We start from the raw sequence: 18,175 nt of genomic DNA, 5'->3' as shown, positions 1-18,175 counted from the left end.
GACTAAAAATGTGAAGGACCTATACAAAGTAAACTATAAAACTCTGCTCCAAGAAATAAGAGAGGACACGCGGAAATGGAAACACATACCCTGCTCATGGATTGGCAGGATTAACATCATCAAAATGGCAATACTCCCCAAGGCATTATACAGATTTAATGCGATCCCTCTAAAGACACCCATGACATTCTTCAAAGAAGTGGATCAGGCACATGTGAAATTCATTTGGAACAATAAACACCCTCGAATAGCTAAAGCAATCATTGGGAAAAAGAATATGGGAGGAATTACTTTCCCCAACTTTAAAATGTACTACAAAGCAATAGTTATCAAAACAGCATGGTATTGGGATAAGGACAGGCCCTCAGATTAGTGGAATAGGCTTGAATACTCAGAAAATGTTCCCCAGACATACAGTCACCTAATTTTTTATAAAGGAACAGGAAATCCTAAATGGAGCAGGGAAAGCCTCTTCAACAAGTGGTGTTGGCACAATTGGATAGCCACATGCAAAAAATTGAACTTAGACTCCCAGCTAACATCATGTACGAGGGTAAAATCCAAATGGATTAAAGACCTCGATATCAGCCCCAAAACCATAAGATATATAGAACAGCACATAGGCCAAACACTCCAGGACATGACAGGCATCTTCAAGGAGGAAACTGCACTCTCCAAGCAGAGATTAACAGATGGGAATATATTAAGCTGAGAAGCTTCAGCACCTCAAAGGAAATAGTACCCAGGATACAAGAGCCACCCACTGAGTGGGAGATACTATTCACCCAATACCCATCAGATCGAGGGCTAATCTCCAAAATATACAAGGCACTGACAGAACTTTACAAGAAAAAAAATCTAATCCCATCAAAATATGTGGAGAAGAAATGGACAGACACTTTGACAAAGAAGAAATACAAATTGCTAAGACACATGAAAAAATGCTCCACATCACTAATCATCAGGGAGATGAAAATCAAAACAACTATGAGATACCACCTCACACCCCAGAGAATGGCACACATCACAAAGAATGAGAATAAACAGTGTTGGCAGGGATGTGGAGAGAAAGGAACTCTTACCCACTGCTGGTGGGAATGCCATCTAGTTCAACCTTTATGGAAAGCGATATGGAGATTCCTCCAAAAACTGAAAATCGAGCTCCCATACGATCCAGCTATACCACTCCTAGGAATATACCCTAGGAACACAAAAATACAATACAAAAACCCCTTCCTTACACCTATATTCATTGCAGCACTATTTACCATAGCAAGACTCTGGAAACAACCAAGATGCCCTTTAACAGACGAATGGCTAAAGGAACTGTGGTACATATACACAATGGAATATTCTGCAGCTGTCAGGAGAGATGAAGTCATGAAATTTTCCTATACATGGATGTACACGAAATGTATTATGCTGAGGAAATAAGTCAGAGAGAGAGAGAAAAACACAGAATGGTCTCACTCATCTATGGGTTTTAAGAAAAATGAAAGACATTCTTGCAATAATAATTTTCAGACACAAAAGAGAAAAGAGCTGGAAGTTCCAGCTCACCTCAGGAAGCTCACCACAAAGAGTGATGAGTAAAGTTAGAGAAATAACTACATTTTGAACTGTCCTAATAATGAGATTGTATGAGGGAAATGGAGAGCCTGTTTAGAGTACAGGCGGGGGTCGGGTGGGGAGGAGGGAGACTTGGGACATTGGTGATGGGAATGTTGCACTGGTGATGGGTGGTGTTCTTTATATGACTGAAATCCAAACACAATCATGTATGTAATCAAGGTGTTTAAATAAAAATAATAAGAAAATTTTATGTAGATATTAATCAGATCAATAAGAAAGGGAAAATTTTAAAATTATGTGACTTCAAAACAAGAAATGACCGATCTTCATTGAAAAATTTTTCCTTAAATTTCCAGACTATCTCAAAGAATTCTACATGTATAAATGAGAGTACTATAGCTAGCAATGTCATATTCCACATGTAAATCTGAACATATTTTCCGTTATTAATTCTCACTAAATAGTTTGTACATTAATAAATGACATAAAACCCTGTATAAGAATATAACTTTAAGTCTTTTACGATACACTGATAGATAAAATGTGAGAGCATTTTAAGCCTTACTACTCATCATTTTTCTACTATCAGAGCAAAAACGGCTCTAGAATATTTGAAAAATTCTACATTACATTTGACATTAAATCCTAATAGTAAAAAGAACATTCTTTGTAACAATTTTATTTTGGATTCCCAGCTTAATGACTTTACTAATATATAGAGGTCAGTTACTTATAAGTATCTCGTAACTAAAGGAAATTATTTCCCCATGTAAGTTTTGTACAATGTTCTCTTATTTCTTTTCTTCTGTATAGCTTTGGCATTGAAAAATTACAGCATGGAAGCCAGAGGGATAGTACAAGCAGGTAGAGAGCATTTGTCTTACAAGTGGCCGAATCAGGTTCATTTATTCCCAGGCATCCCATATGGTCCCCTAAGCCTACCAGGGAGTAATTTCCGAGTTCAGAGCCAGAGTTACCCCTGAGCACAGCCAGGTGTGAACCAAAAACCAATGATAAAAAACTAATAATAATAAATACAACAAATCAACAATATTGAAGTAAGTCAAGGATACAACTCAATGGTAGAGAATGCTTGCCTTGAATTTGTCAGATACTGGTATTTGGTCCTCAGCTCTGCAAACCAAAATTTATAAACTAAATTACAGTTGGGACAGACCCAGATTTGATCCCTGGCACTCGTTATGACCCCCACCAGGAGTGATCTCTGATAGCAGAGTCAGGAGCATGTCGTGAGTACTATTGTATGTGGCCCCAAAACAAACTAATAAAATAACATTAAAAAATAAATGATTCAAAAATCAATAGTTATATACTGTCCAGCAATAACTTATTAATTACAAATAGCATGTACATATGTATATTTCTCCAAAAAGAAGAGATAAATCATCTCACAGATGAAATATGCTAGAAGTTAAGAGTATAACCAAAATTATAAATATGCCTTAATAAATAAAAATAATATGCATATACATATGAACTTATGCAAAAATTATATTTTGCTTATTTTTAATGAAAACATGTCGTAGACCTAGAGCCTTTTATAAAATAAAGCAATTATAGATGTAAAAACTGCCCCGGATAGAATTGTAATTTTAGGACCTATCTGATTGAGTATAACATTTGCATGTCATTTATAGAGTGAACACAATATAGTCTCTTAAAAAATAGCTGTTTGGGGGGCCTGAGTGGTGGCATGGTGGCACAGTTGTAGGGCGTTTGCCTTGCATGGACTGACCTAGGACAGGCAGCGGTTAGAGCCCCTTGTGTCCCATATGGCCATATGGTCCCTGATCCAGGAGTGTTTCTGAGCACGTAGCCAGGAGGAACCCTTGAGCAATACCGGTGTGGCCCAAAAACCAAAAATATAAAAAAAACTTGTTTCATTTTGCTTTAGTCTTCTATTATTTATGAATGTTTGACAAGTGCTATCAATAAAGAGGCAATTACAAGGTAAGAAGTTGGCACATCTAAAATATAGATTAAAGGGCTGGAGCGGTAGGGCGTTTGCCTTGCACACGCTAACCTAGAACAGACCGCGGTTCTATCCTCCGGCATCCCATATGGTCCCTAAAGCCAGGAACGATTTCTGAGTGCATAGCCATGAGTAACCCATGAGCATCACCAGGTGTGTCCCACAAACAAAAAACCCAAACAATAAACAAATAAAATATAGATTAAAAATAGCAGTTATTTTCAAATAGTGCCATTTTATACTTCCTCAAAAATCTGGTATGGATGTCTTAAAAAAATCCTTGCTATTTAATTCCCTGTGCTGAATTTATTTCTAGTTTGTATCCTCTGATACGTCATTCAATAATAGAGGTTTTCCAAAGAGGAACCTTATTTAAGATTATAGAGTAGATATAAATATTTCCTTCTAGATGATCTGTGTCTTACTATTATTCTGTATTTTGTCACTTTGTCACAAGTTTCTTGCAAGCCTTGGGGGTCGGGGAAACACCAGGGCTGTGAGATGAACTCAGCTTATTGCACATGTGCTGTTTGAGTACTATGCCTGGAAAATGTTTTTTTGGTGGTTGTTTTTTGTAAGGCAGACTCCTTACCACTCTGCACAGCCACTCCAGGGCCCTTTGCCACTGATTTTATAAAGTTTTTATTAAATCACGTAGGATACGGAGGTAAAAAGTTGTTGATAGTTGAGTTTCTGTCATACAATATTCCAATACCCATCCCTTCACCAGTGTTCTCTTTCTCTCTTTTTCAACAGTGTAGTTTGCTAATAGTGCTACTGAAAGGGTATCATGCATATACCTTTACCTCTGTTCAATTCCCAATTCCTGTCCAGAGGAATCATTTCTAACTATCATTGTTATAGTGGTCCCTTCATTGCCTCCTACCTCCCTCCTTCCTTCCTTCTTTTATTCCCTCACTCCTTCCTTCCATCTTTTATTCCCTCCCTCCTTCCTTCCTTCTTTTCCTTCCTTCATCTGTTTCTTTCTTCCTTCCTTCCTTCCTTCCTTCCTTCCTTCTTTCTCTTCTTTCTTTCTTTCTTTCTTTCTTTCTTTCTTTCTTTCTTTCTTTTCTTTCTTCTTTCTCTTTCTCTTCTTTTCTTTCTTTCTTTCTTTCTTTCTCTTTCTCTCTCTGTCTCACTCTCCCTCTTCTTTCTTACTTTCTTGTCATAACCGGCAGCACTTAGGGATTATTCCTGGCTCTACACTCAGAAAGCACACCTGGCAGGCACAGGGGATCATATCGGATGACGAGATTCGAACCACCATCCGTTCATCCTGGAGTGCTGCATGGAAGGCAAACACCCTTCTGCTCTGCTATCTCTCTGGCCCCCTTTCTTTGTCTGAATTGTACTCCCCCATTGCCACTGACTTTTTTGATTAGTCTCAAAAGCCCCCTCAGACCAAGCTCAGTGCCCCTCAGCTGCACACCCACAATACTTTGCAAGCCCTAGAACCAGGAGATTGTTGGCAGTGTCCTTATGAACATGCTGACTGACAAGGTATCTGGATGCACTCTTATGAGTTGAGGTACTTTGGACAAGTTTTAATTTTATTGTTATATTTAGCAGATTATAGTTTAGAGTGATTGTTTAACCAGACAAATGATATTTCAAGGCAAGAATACATGACTTTTATGCAGACCTTAGATCTCTGACACCATTAAGTTATTTTTTTTCTTTAAGAATGATTAGATTTAGACTTACCTGGTAGGGGAGATACCATGATCACGAAGGTGGTTTCCTCAGGGCAAGGTTAATCCATTGCAATCTGGATGTGCTGACCCCTGAGATTTCCCCAAATGTGGGAAACTCGACCGCATAATTTGTGGTAGTTGGTGACTCTTAGCAGTGGATCACTGGCTCCTGTGTTGATGAAGAACGCAGCTAGATGCAAGAATTAATGTGAATTGCAGGACACATTGATCATCGACACTTGCAGGTTCCTCCCGAAGATAAGACTGTATGACATAGGGAAAAAAAGGGACTATTAGATGTAATCATCAGTTATCTGAGGGTTGACAGATTTTTATTGACAAATATAAATATAGAAAGTTATCTTTTAATTCTTTGGTGTTTTTCACATGCGTAATGAAAACTAAATACCCAATAATTTCTTGGCATATCTTTCTTTTGTATTTTGTTTGGATTTCTTATGTACAGGCTAATTGACATGCTATTCCTTTTTTTCTATTACAAGCTAAAAATTCCATAAAAACTTTGGGGCAAAGGCTTAGTAATCCATTTTATAAATAACTTTATAATTTTACAATTTTAAATTTACAAATTACAAATTTTACTAACTACCTATTGAAGTAAACAAATGAAGTAGAGGTTTATTTAGAGATACCATGTCAATATGAGTTAAAAGAGTTTAGGATTTAACAGCTAAGCTGGTAAATAAGGATTTGTTATAAATATTAGAATCAATAACAGGTTTTGCTTCCCTGCTTGTTCCCTTCAGGCTTGCTGATCTTGAACAGAGTGGCTATGATGATATAGATAGTCCTGGTGAAGGAAAATAATCATTTCCTCTTTTCTGGAGGAAACCCTGGTATACAATTTGAAAACTACACTGACATACCAGTAGATGCAAGTGGCAATAATTGTCTTCCACATATTGAAAACGTAAGTTCTTCTATTTGGCTTTCTTCTTAACGAGAACTGAAGACAGAATCTAAATGACAATGATTAAAGATGAAAATTAATTTTAGGGAAAAACTAAAACAGAAATATAAACTTGTTTTGATAGTAAAAGTTAGGCTAAGCTTAATGCATTGATTAAATAGTTTGAAATACAGAGGAAATGAAAAGAAACCGAAATCATAGCTTTGCGAATCAAACCACAGAGAAGGTGGGAAAGGACGGGCAGGGGTAGGGTCACCTGCCAGGAATGCTCAGCTCCCTACCAGGGCCGTTTCCAGGCAGGCAGAGACTTGGGCCAGGAAGACATCTTGCCCCCCAGTCACAGATCTCTCCAAGCCTCCGTCCCTTTCCCAACTCCTGTTAACTAACCACCTAAAAAAGTCAGGTCTTTTTTCTATTACAAGGGAAAACTTCTGTAAGAAGTTTTCAGGCAAAGGATTAGTAATCCATTTTACGAATTACTTTGCAATTTTACAATTTTAAATTTACAAATTACAAATTTTACTACCTATTGAAGTCAACAAATATTATTTAAAAGAGTTAAGGATTTAACTCCCTCCCTCCTTCCTTCCTTCTTTTCCTTCCTTCCCTCAGCTCTTTCTTTCTTTCTTTCTTTCTCTTTCTCTCTCTTTCTTTCTCTCTCCCTCTTTCTCTTTCTTTCTTTCTTTCTTTCTTTCTTTCTTTCTTTCTTTCTTTCTTTCGTTCTCTCTCTCTTTCTTTCTTTCTTTCTTTCTTTCTTTCTTTCTTTATTTCTTTCTTTTTTTTTTCTTTCTTTCTTTCTTTCTCTGTCTCTCACTCTCTCTTTCTTTCTTTCTGTCTCTCTCTCTCTTTCTTTCTTTTTCTTTCTTGTCATACCCAGCAGCACTTAGGGATCATTCCTGGCTCTACACTCAGAAAGCACACCTGGCAGGCACAGGGGATCATATCGGATGCCGGGATTCGAACCACCATCCATTCATCCTGGAGTGCTGCATGGAAGGCAAACACCCTTCTGCTCTGCTATCTCTCTGGCCCCCTTTCTTTGTCTGAATTGTACTCCCCCATTGCCACTGACTTTTTTGATTAGTCTCAAAAGCCCCCTCAGACCAAGCTCAGTGCCCCTCAGTTACACACAATACTTTGCAAGCTCTGGAACCAGGAGATTGTTGGCAGTGTCCTTATGAACATGCTGACTGACAAGGTATCTGGATGCACTCTTATGTGTTGAGGTACTTTGGACAAGTTTTAATTTTATTGTTATATTTAGCAGATTATAGTTTAGAGTGATTGTTTATCCAGACAAATGATATATCAAGGCAAGAGTACATGACTTTTATGCAGACCTTAGATCTCTGACACCATTAAGTTATTTTTTTTCTTTAAGAATGATTAGATTTAGACTTACCTGGTAGGGAAGATACCATGATCACGGAGGTGGATTCCTCAGGGCAAGGTTAATCCATTGCAATCTGGATGTGCTGACCCCTGAGATTTCCCCAAATGTGGGAAACTCGACCGCATAATTTGTAGTAGTAGGTGACTCTTAGCAGTGGATCACTGGCTCCTGTGTTGACGAAGAATGCAGCTAGATGCAAGAATTAATGTGAATTGCAGGACACATTGATCATCGACACTGGCAGGTTCCTCCCGGGGCTAAGACCGTATGACATAGGGAAAAAAAGGAACTATTAGATGTAATCATCAGTTATCTGATAGTTGACAGATTTTTAATGACAAATATAAATATAGAAAGTTATCTTTTAATTCTTTGGTGTTTTTCACATGCATAATGAAAACTAAATACCCAATAATTTCTTGGCATATCTTTCTTTTGTATTTTGTTTGGATTTCTTGTGTACAGGCTAAATGACATGCTATTCCTTTTTTTCTATTACAAGCTAAAAATTCCATAAAAACTTTGGGGCAAAGGCTTAGTAATCCATTTTATAAATAACTTTACAATTTTACAATTTTAAATTTACAAATTACAAATTTTACTAACTACTTATTGAAGTAAACAAATGAAGTAGAGGTTTATTTAGAGATACCATGTCAATATGAGTTAAAAGAGTTTAGGATTTAACAGCTAAGCTGGTAAATAAGGATTTGTTATAAATATTAGAATCAATAACAGGTTCTGCTTCCCAGCTTGTTCCCTTCAGGCTTGCTGATCTTGAACAGAGTGGCTATGATGATATAGGTAGTCCTGGTGAAGGAGAATAATCATTTCCTCTTTTCTGGAGGAAACCCTGGTATACAATTTGAAAACTACACTGACATACCAGTAAATGCAAGTGGCAATGATTGTCTTCCACATATTGAAAACGTAAGTTCTTCTATTTGGCTTTCATCTTAACGAGAACTGAAGGCAGAATCTAAATGACAATGATTAAAGATGAAAATTAATTTTAGGGAAAAACTAAAACAGAAATATAAACTTGTTTTGATAGTAAAAGTTAGGCTAAGCTTAATGCATTGATTAAATAGTTTGAAATACAGAGGAAATGAAAAGAAACCGAAATCATAGCTTTGCGAATCAAACCACAGAAAAGGCGGGAAAGGAGGGGCTGGGGTAGGGTCACCTGCCAGGCATGCTCAGCTCCCTACCAGGGCCGTTTCCAGGCAGGCAGAGACTTGGGCCAGGAAGACATCTTGCCCCCCAGTCACAGATCTCTCCAAGCCTCCGTCCCTTTCCCAACTCCTGTTAATTAACCACCTAAAAAAGTCAGGTCTTTTTTCTATTACAAGGGAAAACTTCTGGAAGAAGTTTTCGGGCAATGGATTAGTAATCCATTTTACGAATTACTTTGCAATTTTACAATTTTAAATTTACAAATTACAAATTTTACTACCTATTGAAGTCAACAAATATTATTTAAAAGAGTTAAGGATTTAACTCCCTCCCTCCTTCCTTCCTTCCTTCTTTTCCTTTCCTTCCCTCATCTTTCTTCCTTCCTTCCTTCCTTCCTTCCTTCCTTCCTTCCTTCCTTCCTCCTTCCTTCCTTCCTTCCTTCCTCCTTCCTTCCTTCCCTCCCTCCCCTCCCTTCCTTCCCTCCCTCCTCTCTCACTCCCTCCCTCCCTCCTCCCTTCCTTCCTTCCTTCCTTCCTTCCTTCCTTCCTTCCTTCCTTCCTTCCTTTCTTTCTTTATTTCTTTTCTTTCTTTCTCTCTCTCTCTGTCTCTCTCTCTTTCTCTTTCTTTCTTTTCAGACCCGGCAGCACTTAGGGATTATTCCTGGCTCTACACTCAGAAATCACACCTGGCAGGCACAGGGGATCATATCCGATGCCGGGATTCGAACCACCATCCGTTCATTCTGGAGTGCTGCATGGAAGGCAAACACCCTTCTGCTCTGCTATCTCTCTGGCCCCCTTTCTTTGTCTGAACTGTACTCCCCCATTGCCACTGACTTTTTTGATTAGTCTCAAAAGCCCCCTCAGACCAAGCTCAGTGCCCCTCAGCTGCACACCCACAATACTTTGCAAGCCCTGGAACCAGGAGATTATTGGCAGTGTCCTTATGAACATGCTGACTGACAAGGTATCTGGATGCACTCTTATGCGTTGAGGTACTTTGGACGAGTTTTAATTTTATTGTTATATTTAGCAGATTATAGTTAAGAGTGATTGTTTAACCAGACAAATGATATATCAAGGCAAGAGTACATGACTTTTATGCAGACCTTAGATCTCTGACACCAATAAGTTATTTTTTTTTCTTTAAGAATGATTAGATTTAGACTTACCTGGTAGGGAAGATACCATGATCACGAAGGTGGATTCCTCAGGGCAAGGTTAATCCATTGCAATCTGGATGTGCTGACCCCTGAGATTTCCCCAAATGTGGGAAAATCGACCGCATAATTTGTGGTAGTAGGTGACTCTTAACAGTGGATCACTGGCTCCTGTGGTTGACGAAGAAGGCAGCTAGATGCAAGAATTAATGTGAATTGCAGGACACATTGATCATCGACACTGGGCAGGTTCCTCCCGGGGCTAAGACTGTATGACATAGGGAAAAAAAGGAACTATTAGATGTAATCATCAGTTATCTGATAGTTGACAGATTTTTAATGACAAATATAAATATAGAAAGTTATCTTTTAATTCTTTGGTGTTTTTCACATGCATAATGAGAATTAAATACCCAATAATTTCTTGGCATATCTTTCTTTTGTATTTTGTTTGGATTTCTTGTGTACAGGCTAACTGACATGCTATTCCTTTTTTTCTATTACAAGCTAAAAATTCCATAAAAACTTTGGGGCAAAGGCTTAGTAATCCATTTTATAAATAACTTTACAATTTTACAATTTTAAATTTACAAATTACAAATTTTACTAACTACTTATTGAAGTAAACAAATGAAGTAGAGGTTTATTTAGAGATACCATGTCAATATGAGTTAAAAGAGTTTAGGATTTAACAGCTAAGCTGGTAAATAAGGATTTGTTATAAATATTAGAATCAATAACAGGTTCTGCTTCCCAGCTTGTTCCCTTCAGGCTTGCTGATCTTGAACAGAGTGGCTATGATGATATAGGTAGTCCTGGTGAAGGAGAATAATCATTTCCTCTTTTCTGGAGGAAACCCTGGTATACAATTTGAAAACTACACTGACATACCAGTAAATGCAAGTGGCAATGATTGTCTTCCACATATTGAAAACGTAAGTTCTTCTATTTGGCTTTCATCTTAACGAGAACTGAAGGCAGAATCTAAATGACAATGATTAAAGATGAAAATTAATTTTAGGGAAAAACTAAAACAGAAATATAAACTTGTTTTGATAGTAAAAGTTAGGCTAAGCTTAATGCATTGATTAAATAGTTTGAAATACAGAGGAAATGAAAAGAAACCGAAATCATAGCTTTGCGAATCAAACCACAGAAAAGGCGGGAAAGGAGGGGCTGGGGTAGGGTCACCTGCCAGGCATGCTCAGCTCCCTACCAGGGCCGTTTCCAGGCAGGCAGAGACTTGGGCCAGGAAGACATCTTGCCCCCCAGTCACAGATCTCTCCAAGCCTCCGTCCCTTTCCCAACTCCTGTTAATTAACCACCTAAAAAAGTCAGGTCTTTTTTCTATTACAAGGGAAAACTTCTGTAAGAAGTTTTCGGGCAAAGGATTAGTAATCCATTTTACGAATTACTTTGCAATTTTACAATTTTAAATTTACAAATTACAAATTTTACTACCTATTGAAGTCAACAAATATTATTTAAAAGAGTTAAGGATTTAACTCCCTCCCTCCTTCCTTCCTTCCTTCTTTTCCTTTCCTTCCCTCATCTTTCTTTCTTCCTTCCTTCCTTCCTTCCTTCCTTCCTTCCTTCCTTCCTTCCTTCCTTCCTTCTTTCCTTCCTTCCTTCCTCCTTCCTTCCTTCCCTCCCTCCCTCCTTCCCTCCCTCCTCTCTCCCTACCTCCCTCCCTCCCTCCCTCCTTCCTTCCTTCCTTCCTTCCTTCCTTCCTTCCTTCCTTCCTTCCTTCCTTCCTTCCTTCATTCCTTTCTTTATTTCTTTTCTTTCTTTCTCTCTCTCTCTGTCTCTCTCTCTCTTTCTCTTTCTTTCTTTTCAGACCCGGCAGCACTTAGGGATTATTCCTGGCTCTACACTCAGAAATCACAGCTGGCAGGCACAAGGGATCATATCCGATGCCGGGATTCGAACCACCATCCGTTCATCCTGGAGTGCTGCATGGAAGGCAAACACCCTTCTGCTCTGCTATCTCTCTGGCCCCCTTTCTTTGTCTGAACTGTACTCCCCCATTGCCACTGACTTTTTTGATTAGTCTCAAAAGCCCCCTCAGACCAAGCTCAGTGCCCCTCAGCTGCACACCCACAATACTTTGCAAGCCCTGGAACCAGGAGATTATTGGCAGTGTCCTTATGAACATGCTGACTGACAAGGTATCTGGATGCACTCTTATGCGTTGAGGTACTTTGGACAAGTTTTAATTTTATTGTTATATTTAGCAGATTATAGTTAAGAGTGATTGTTTAACCAGACAAATGATATATCAAGGCAAGAGTACATGACTTTTATGCAGACCTTAGATCTCTGACACCAATAAGTTATTTTTTTTTCTTTAAGAATGATTAGATTTAGACTTACCTGGTAGGGAAGATACCATGATCACGAAGGTGGATTCCTCAGGGCAAGGTTAATCCATTGCAATCTGGATGTGCTGACCCCTGAGATTTCCCCAAATGTGGGAAAATCGACCGCATAATTTGTGGTAGTAGGTGACACTTAACAGTGGATCACTGGCTCCTGTGTTGACGAAGAAGGCAGCTAGATGCAAGAATTAATGTGAATTGCAGGACACATTGATCATCGACACTGGCAGGTTCCTCCCGGGGCTAAGACTGTATGACATAGGGAAATAAAGGAACTATTAGATGTAATCATCAGTTATCTGATAGTTGACAGATTTTTAATGACAAATATAAATATAGAAAGTTATCTTTTAATTCTTTGGTGTTTTTCACATGCATAATGAGAACTAAATACCCAATAATTTCTTGGCATATCTTTCTTTTGTATTTTGTTTGGATTTCTTGTGTACAGGCTAACTGACATGCTATTCCTTTTTTTCTATTACAAGCTAAAAATTCCATAAAAACTTTGGGGCAAAGGCTTAGTAATCCATTTTATAAATAACTTTACAATTTTACAATTTTAAATTTACAAATTACAAATTTTACTAACTACTTATTGAAGTAAACAAATGAAGTAGAGGTTTATTTAGAGATACCATGTCAATATGAGTTAAAAGAGTTTAGGATTTAACAGCTAAGCTGGTAAATAAGGATTTGTTATAAAAATTAGAATCAATAACAGGTTCTGCTTCCCAGCTTGTTCCCTTCAGGCTTGCTGATCTTGAACAGAGTGGCTATGATGATATAGGTAGTCCTGGTGAAGGAGAATAATCATTTCCTCTTTTCTGGAGGAAACCCTGGTATACAATTTGAAAACTACACTGACATACCAGTAAATGCAAGTGGCAATGATTGTCTTCCACATATTGAAAACGTAAGTTCTTCTATTTGGCTTTCATCTTAACGAGAACTGAAGGCAGAATCTAAATGACAATGATTAAAGATGAAAATTAATTTTAGGGAAAAACTAAAACAGAAATATAAACTTGTTTTGATAGTAAAAGTTAGGCTAAGCTTAATGCATTGATTAAATAGTTTGAAATACAGAGGAAATGAAAAGAAACCGAAATCATAGCTTTGCGAATCAAACCACAGAAAAGGCGGGAAAGGAGGGGCTGGGGTAGGGTCACCTGCCAGGCATGCTCAGCTCCCTACCAGGGCCGTTTCCAGGCAGGCAGAGACTTGGGCCAGGAAGACATCTTGCCCCCCAGTCACAGATCTCTCCAAGCCTCCGTCCCTTTCCCAACTCCTGTTAACTAACCACCTAAAAAAGTCAGGTCTTTTTTCTATTACAAGGGAAAACTTCTGTAAGAAGTTTTCGGGCAAAGGATTAGTAATCCATTTTACGAATTACTTTGCAATTTTACAATTTTAAATTTACAAATTACAAATTTTACTACCTATTGAAGTCAACAAATATTATTTAAAAGAGTTAAGGATTTAACTCCCTCCCTCCTTCCTTCCTTCTTTTCCTTCCTTCCCTCAGCTCTATCTTTCTTTCTTTCTTTCTCTTTCTCTCTCTTTCTTTCTCTCTCCCTCTTTCTCTTTCTTTCTTTCTTTCTTTCGTTCTCTCTCTCTCTCTTTTTCTTTCTCTTCTTTTTTCTTTCTTTCTTTCCTTCTTTCTTTCTTTCTTTCTTTTTTCTTTCTTTCTTTCTTTTATTTCTTCTTTTTTCTTTTCTTTCTTTCTTTATTCTTTCCTTTCTTCTCTCTTTCTTTCTTTCTTCCTCTTACTATCTCTTTCTTTCTTTTTCTTTCTTGTCATACCCGGCAGCACTTAGGGATTATTCCTGGCTCTACACTCAGAAATCACACCTGGCAGGCAAAGGGGATCATATCGGATGCTGGGATTCGAACCACCATCCGTTCATCCTGGAGTGCTGCATGGAGGGCAAACACCCTTCTGCTCTGCTATCTCTCTGGCTCCCTTAATTTGTCTGAATTGTACTCCCCCATTGCCACTGACTTTTTTAATTAGTCTCAAAAGCCACCTCAGACCAAGCTCAGTGCCCTTCAGTTACACAAAATACTTTGCAAGCTCTGGAACCAGGAGATTGTTGGCAGTGTCCTTATGAACATGCTGACTGACAAGGTATCTGGATGCACTCTTATGTGTTGAGGTACTTTGGACAAGTTTTAATTTTATTGTTATATTTAGCAGATTATAGTTTAGAGTGATTGTTTATCCAGACAAATGATATATCAAGGCAAGAGTACATGACTTTTATGCAGACCTTAGATCTCTGACACCATTAAGTTATTTTTTTCTTTAAGAATGATTAGATTTGGGGCCGGGCGGTGGCGCTAAAGGTAAGGTGCGCCTGCCTTGCTTGCGGTAGCCTTGGACGGACCGCGGTTCGATCCCCCGGCGTCCCATATGGTACCCCAAGCCAGGAGCAACTTCTGAGCGCATAGCCAGGAGTAACCCCTGAGCGTTACCGGGTGTGGCCCAAAAACCAAAAAAAAAAAAAAAAAAGAATGATTAGATTTAGACTTACCTGATAGGGAAGATACCATGATCACGAAGGTGGATTCCTCAGGGCAAGGTTAATCCATTGCAATCTGGATGTGCTGACCCCTGAGATTTCCCCAAATGTGGGAAACTCGACCGCATAATTTGTGGTAGTAGGTGACTCTTAACAGTGGATCACTGGCTCCTGTGTTGACGAAGAATGCAGCTAGATGCAAGAATTAATGTGAATTGCAGGACACATTGATCATCGACACTGGCAGGTTCCTCCCGGGGCTAAGACTGTATGACATAGGGAAAAAAAGGAACTATTAGATGTAATCATCAGTTATCTGATAGTTGACAGATTTTTAATGACAAATATAAATATAGAAAGTTATCTTTTAATTCTTTGGTGTTTTTCACATGCATAATGAGAACTAAATACCCAATAATTTCTTGGCATATCTTTCTTTTGTATTTTGTTTGGATTTCTTGTGTACAGGCTAACTGACATGCTATTCCTTTTTTTCTATTACAAGCTAAAAATTCCATAAAAACTTTGGGGCAAAGGCTTAGTAATCCATTTTATAAATAACTTTACAATTTTACAATTTTAAATTTACAAATTACAAATTTTACTAACTACTTATTGAAGTAAACAAATGAAGTAGAGGTTTATTTAGAGATACCATGTCAATATGAGTTAAAAGAGTTTAGGATTTAACAGCTAAGCTGGTAAATAAGGATTTGTTATAAATATTAGAATCAATAACAGGTTCTGCTTCCCAGCTTGTTCCCTTCAGGCTTGCTGATCTTGAACAGAGTGGCTATGATGATATAGGTAGTCCTGGTGAAGGAGAATAATCATTTCCTCTTTTCTGGAGGAAACCCTGGTATACAATTTGAAAACTACACTGACATACCAGTAAATGCAAGTGGCAATGATTGTCTTCCACATATTGAAAACGTAAGTTCTTCTATTTGGCTTTCATCTTAACGAGAACTGAAGGCAGAATCTAAATGACAATGATTAAAGATGAAAATTAATTTTGGGGAAAAACTAAAACAGAAATATAAACTTGTTTTGATAGTAAAAGTTAGGCTAAGCTTAATGCATTGATTAAATAGTTTGAAATACAGAGGAAATGAAAAGAAACCGAAATCATAGCTTTGCGAATCAAACCACAGAAAAGGCGGGAAAGGAGGGGCTGGGGTAGGGTCACCTGCCAGGCATGCTCAGCTCCCTACCAGGGCCGTTTCCAGGCAGGCAGAGACTTGGGCCAGGAAGACATCTTGCCCCCCAGTCACAGATCTCTCCAAGCCTCCGTCCCTTTCCCAACTCCTGTTAACTAACCACCTAAAAAAGTCAGGTCTTTTTTCTATTACAAGGGAAAACTTCTGTAAGAAGTTTTCGGGCAAAGGATTAGTAATCCATTTTACGAATTACTTTGCAATTTTACAATTTTAAATTTACAAATTACAAATTTTACTACCTATTGAAGTCAACAAATATTATTTAAAAGAGTTAAGGATTTAACTCCCTCCCTCCTTCCTTCCTTCTTTTCCTTCCTTCCCTCAGCTCTATCTTTCTTTCTTTCTTTCTCTTTCTCTCTCTTTCTTTCTCTCTCCCTCTTTCTCTTTCTTTCTTTCTTTCTTTCGTTCTCTCTCTCTCTCTTTCTTTCTTTCTTTTTTCTTTCTTTCTTTCCTTCTTTCTTTCTTTCTTTCTTTCTTTCTTTCTTTCTTTCTTTCTTTCTTTCTTTTCTTTCTTTCACTATCTCTTTCTTTCTTTCTTCCTCTTACTATCTCTTTCTTTCTTTTTCTTTCTTGTCATACCCGGCAGCACTTAGGGATTATTCCTGGCTCTACACTCAGAAATCACACCTGGCAGGCAAAGGGGATCATATCGGATGCTGGGATTCGAACCACCATCCGTTCATCCTGGAGTGCTGCATGGAGGGCAAACACCCTTCTGCTCTGCTATCTCTCTGGCTCCCTTAATTTGTCTGAATTGTACTCCCCCATTGCCACTGACTTTTTTAATTAGTCTCAAAAGCCACCTCAGACCAAGTTCAGTGCCCTTCAGTTACACAAAATACTTTGCAAGCTCTGGAACCAGGAGATTGTTGGCAGTGTCCTTATGAACATGCTGACTGACAAGGTATCTGGATGCACTCTTATGTGTTGAGGTACTTTGGACAAGTTTTAATTTTATTGTTATATTTAGCAGATTATAGTTTAGAGTGATTGTTTATCCAGACAAATGATATATCAAGGCAAGAGTACATGACTTTTATGCAGACCTTAGATCTCTGACACCATTAAGTTATTTTTTTCTTTAAGAATGATTAGATTTGGGGCCGGGCGGTGGCACTAAAGGTAAGGTGCGCCTGCCTTGCTTGCGGTAGCCTTGGACGGACCGCGGTTCGATCCCCCGGCGTCCCATATGGTCCCCCAAGCCAGGAGCAACTTCTGAGCGCATAGCCAGGAGTAACCCCTGAGCGTTACCGGGTGTGGCCCAAAAACCAAAAAAAAAAAAAAAAAAAGAAGGATTAGATTTAGACTTACCTGGTAGGGAAGATACCATGATCACGAAGGTGGATTCCTCAGGGCAAGGTTAATCCATTGCAATCTGGATGTGCTGACCCCTGAGATTTCCCCAAATGTGGGAAACTCGACCGCATAATTTGTGGTAGTAGGTGACTCTTAACAGTGGATCACTGGCTCCTGTGTTGACGAAGAATGCAGCTAGATGCAAGAATTAATGTGAATTGCAGGACACATTGATCATCGACACTGGCAGGTTCCTCCCGGGGCTAAGACTGTATGACATAGGGAAAAAAAGGAACTATTAGATGTAATCATCAGTTATCTGATAGTTGACAGATTTTTAATGACAAATATAAATATAGAAAGTTATCTTTTAATTCTTTGGTGTTTTTCACATGCATAATGAGAACTAAATACCCAATAATTTCTTGGCATATCTTTCTTTTGTATTTTGTTTGGATTTCTTGTGTACAGGCTAACTGACATGCTATTCCTTTTTTTCTATTACAAGCTAAAAATTCCATAAAAACTTTGGGGCAAAGGCTTAGTAATCCATTTTATAAATAACTTTACAATTTTACAATTTTAAATTTACAAATTACAAATTTTACTAACTACTTATTGAAGTAAACAAATGAAGTAGAGGTTTATTTAGAGATACCATGTCAACATGAGTTAAAAGAGTTTAGGATTTAACAGCTAAGCTGGTAAATAAGGATTTGTTATAAATATTAGAATCAATAACAGGTTCTGCTTCCCAGCTTGTTCCCTTCAGGCTTGCTGATCTTGAACAGAGTGGCTATGATGATATAGGTAGTCCTGGTGAAGGAGAATAATCATT

The 18,175-nt window shown here is 38.2% G+C and overlaps 6 non-coding genes across 6 annotated transcripts; all 6 read left to right on the top strand.

Annotated features, from left to right (window-relative positions):
• The first annotated feature begins 5,261 nt into the window (after positions 1 to 5,261).
• Positions 5,262 to 5,425, top strand: LOC125999965 (U1 spliceosomal RNA). Its single transcript, XR_007492385.1, has one exon. It is a non-coding gene; the product is annotated as a U1 spliceosomal RNA (small nuclear RNA).
• A 2,159-nt stretch (positions 5,426 to 7,584) lies between these two features.
• LOC125999990 (U1 spliceosomal RNA) lies at positions 7,585 to 7,748 on the top strand. Its single transcript, XR_007492403.1, has one exon. It is a non-coding gene; the product is annotated as a U1 spliceosomal RNA (small nuclear RNA).
• Positions 7,749 to 9,922: 2,174 nt separating this feature from the next.
• Positions 9,923 to 10,086, top strand: LOC125999981 (U1 spliceosomal RNA). Its single transcript, XR_007492397.1, has one exon. It is a non-coding gene; the product is annotated as a U1 spliceosomal RNA (small nuclear RNA).
• Positions 10,087 to 12,283: 2,197 nt separating this feature from the next.
• On the top strand, positions 12,284 to 12,447 carry LOC125999982 (U1 spliceosomal RNA). Its single transcript, XR_007492398.1, has one exon. It is a non-coding gene; the product is annotated as a U1 spliceosomal RNA (small nuclear RNA).
• A 2,378-nt stretch (positions 12,448 to 14,825) lies between these two features.
• On the top strand, positions 14,826 to 14,989 carry LOC125999989 (U1 spliceosomal RNA). The gene has a single exon (XR_007492402.1). It is a non-coding gene; the product is annotated as a U1 spliceosomal RNA (small nuclear RNA).
• A 2,355-nt stretch (positions 14,990 to 17,344) lies between these two features.
• Positions 17,345 to 17,508, top strand: LOC125999977 (U1 spliceosomal RNA). The gene has a single exon (XR_007492394.1). It is a non-coding gene; the product is annotated as a U1 spliceosomal RNA (small nuclear RNA).
• Positions 17,509 to 18,175: the final 667 nt, after the last annotated feature.

The sequence above is a fragment of the Suncus etruscus genome, chromosome X, assembly GCF_024139225.1.
Source record: "Suncus etruscus isolate mSunEtr1 chromosome X, mSunEtr1.pri.cur, whole genome shotgun sequence".
Lineage (NCBI taxonomy): Eukaryota > Metazoa > Chordata > Mammalia > Eulipotyphla > Soricidae > Suncus > Suncus etruscus.
This window is presented reverse-complemented; position numbering and strand designations above follow the sequence as displayed.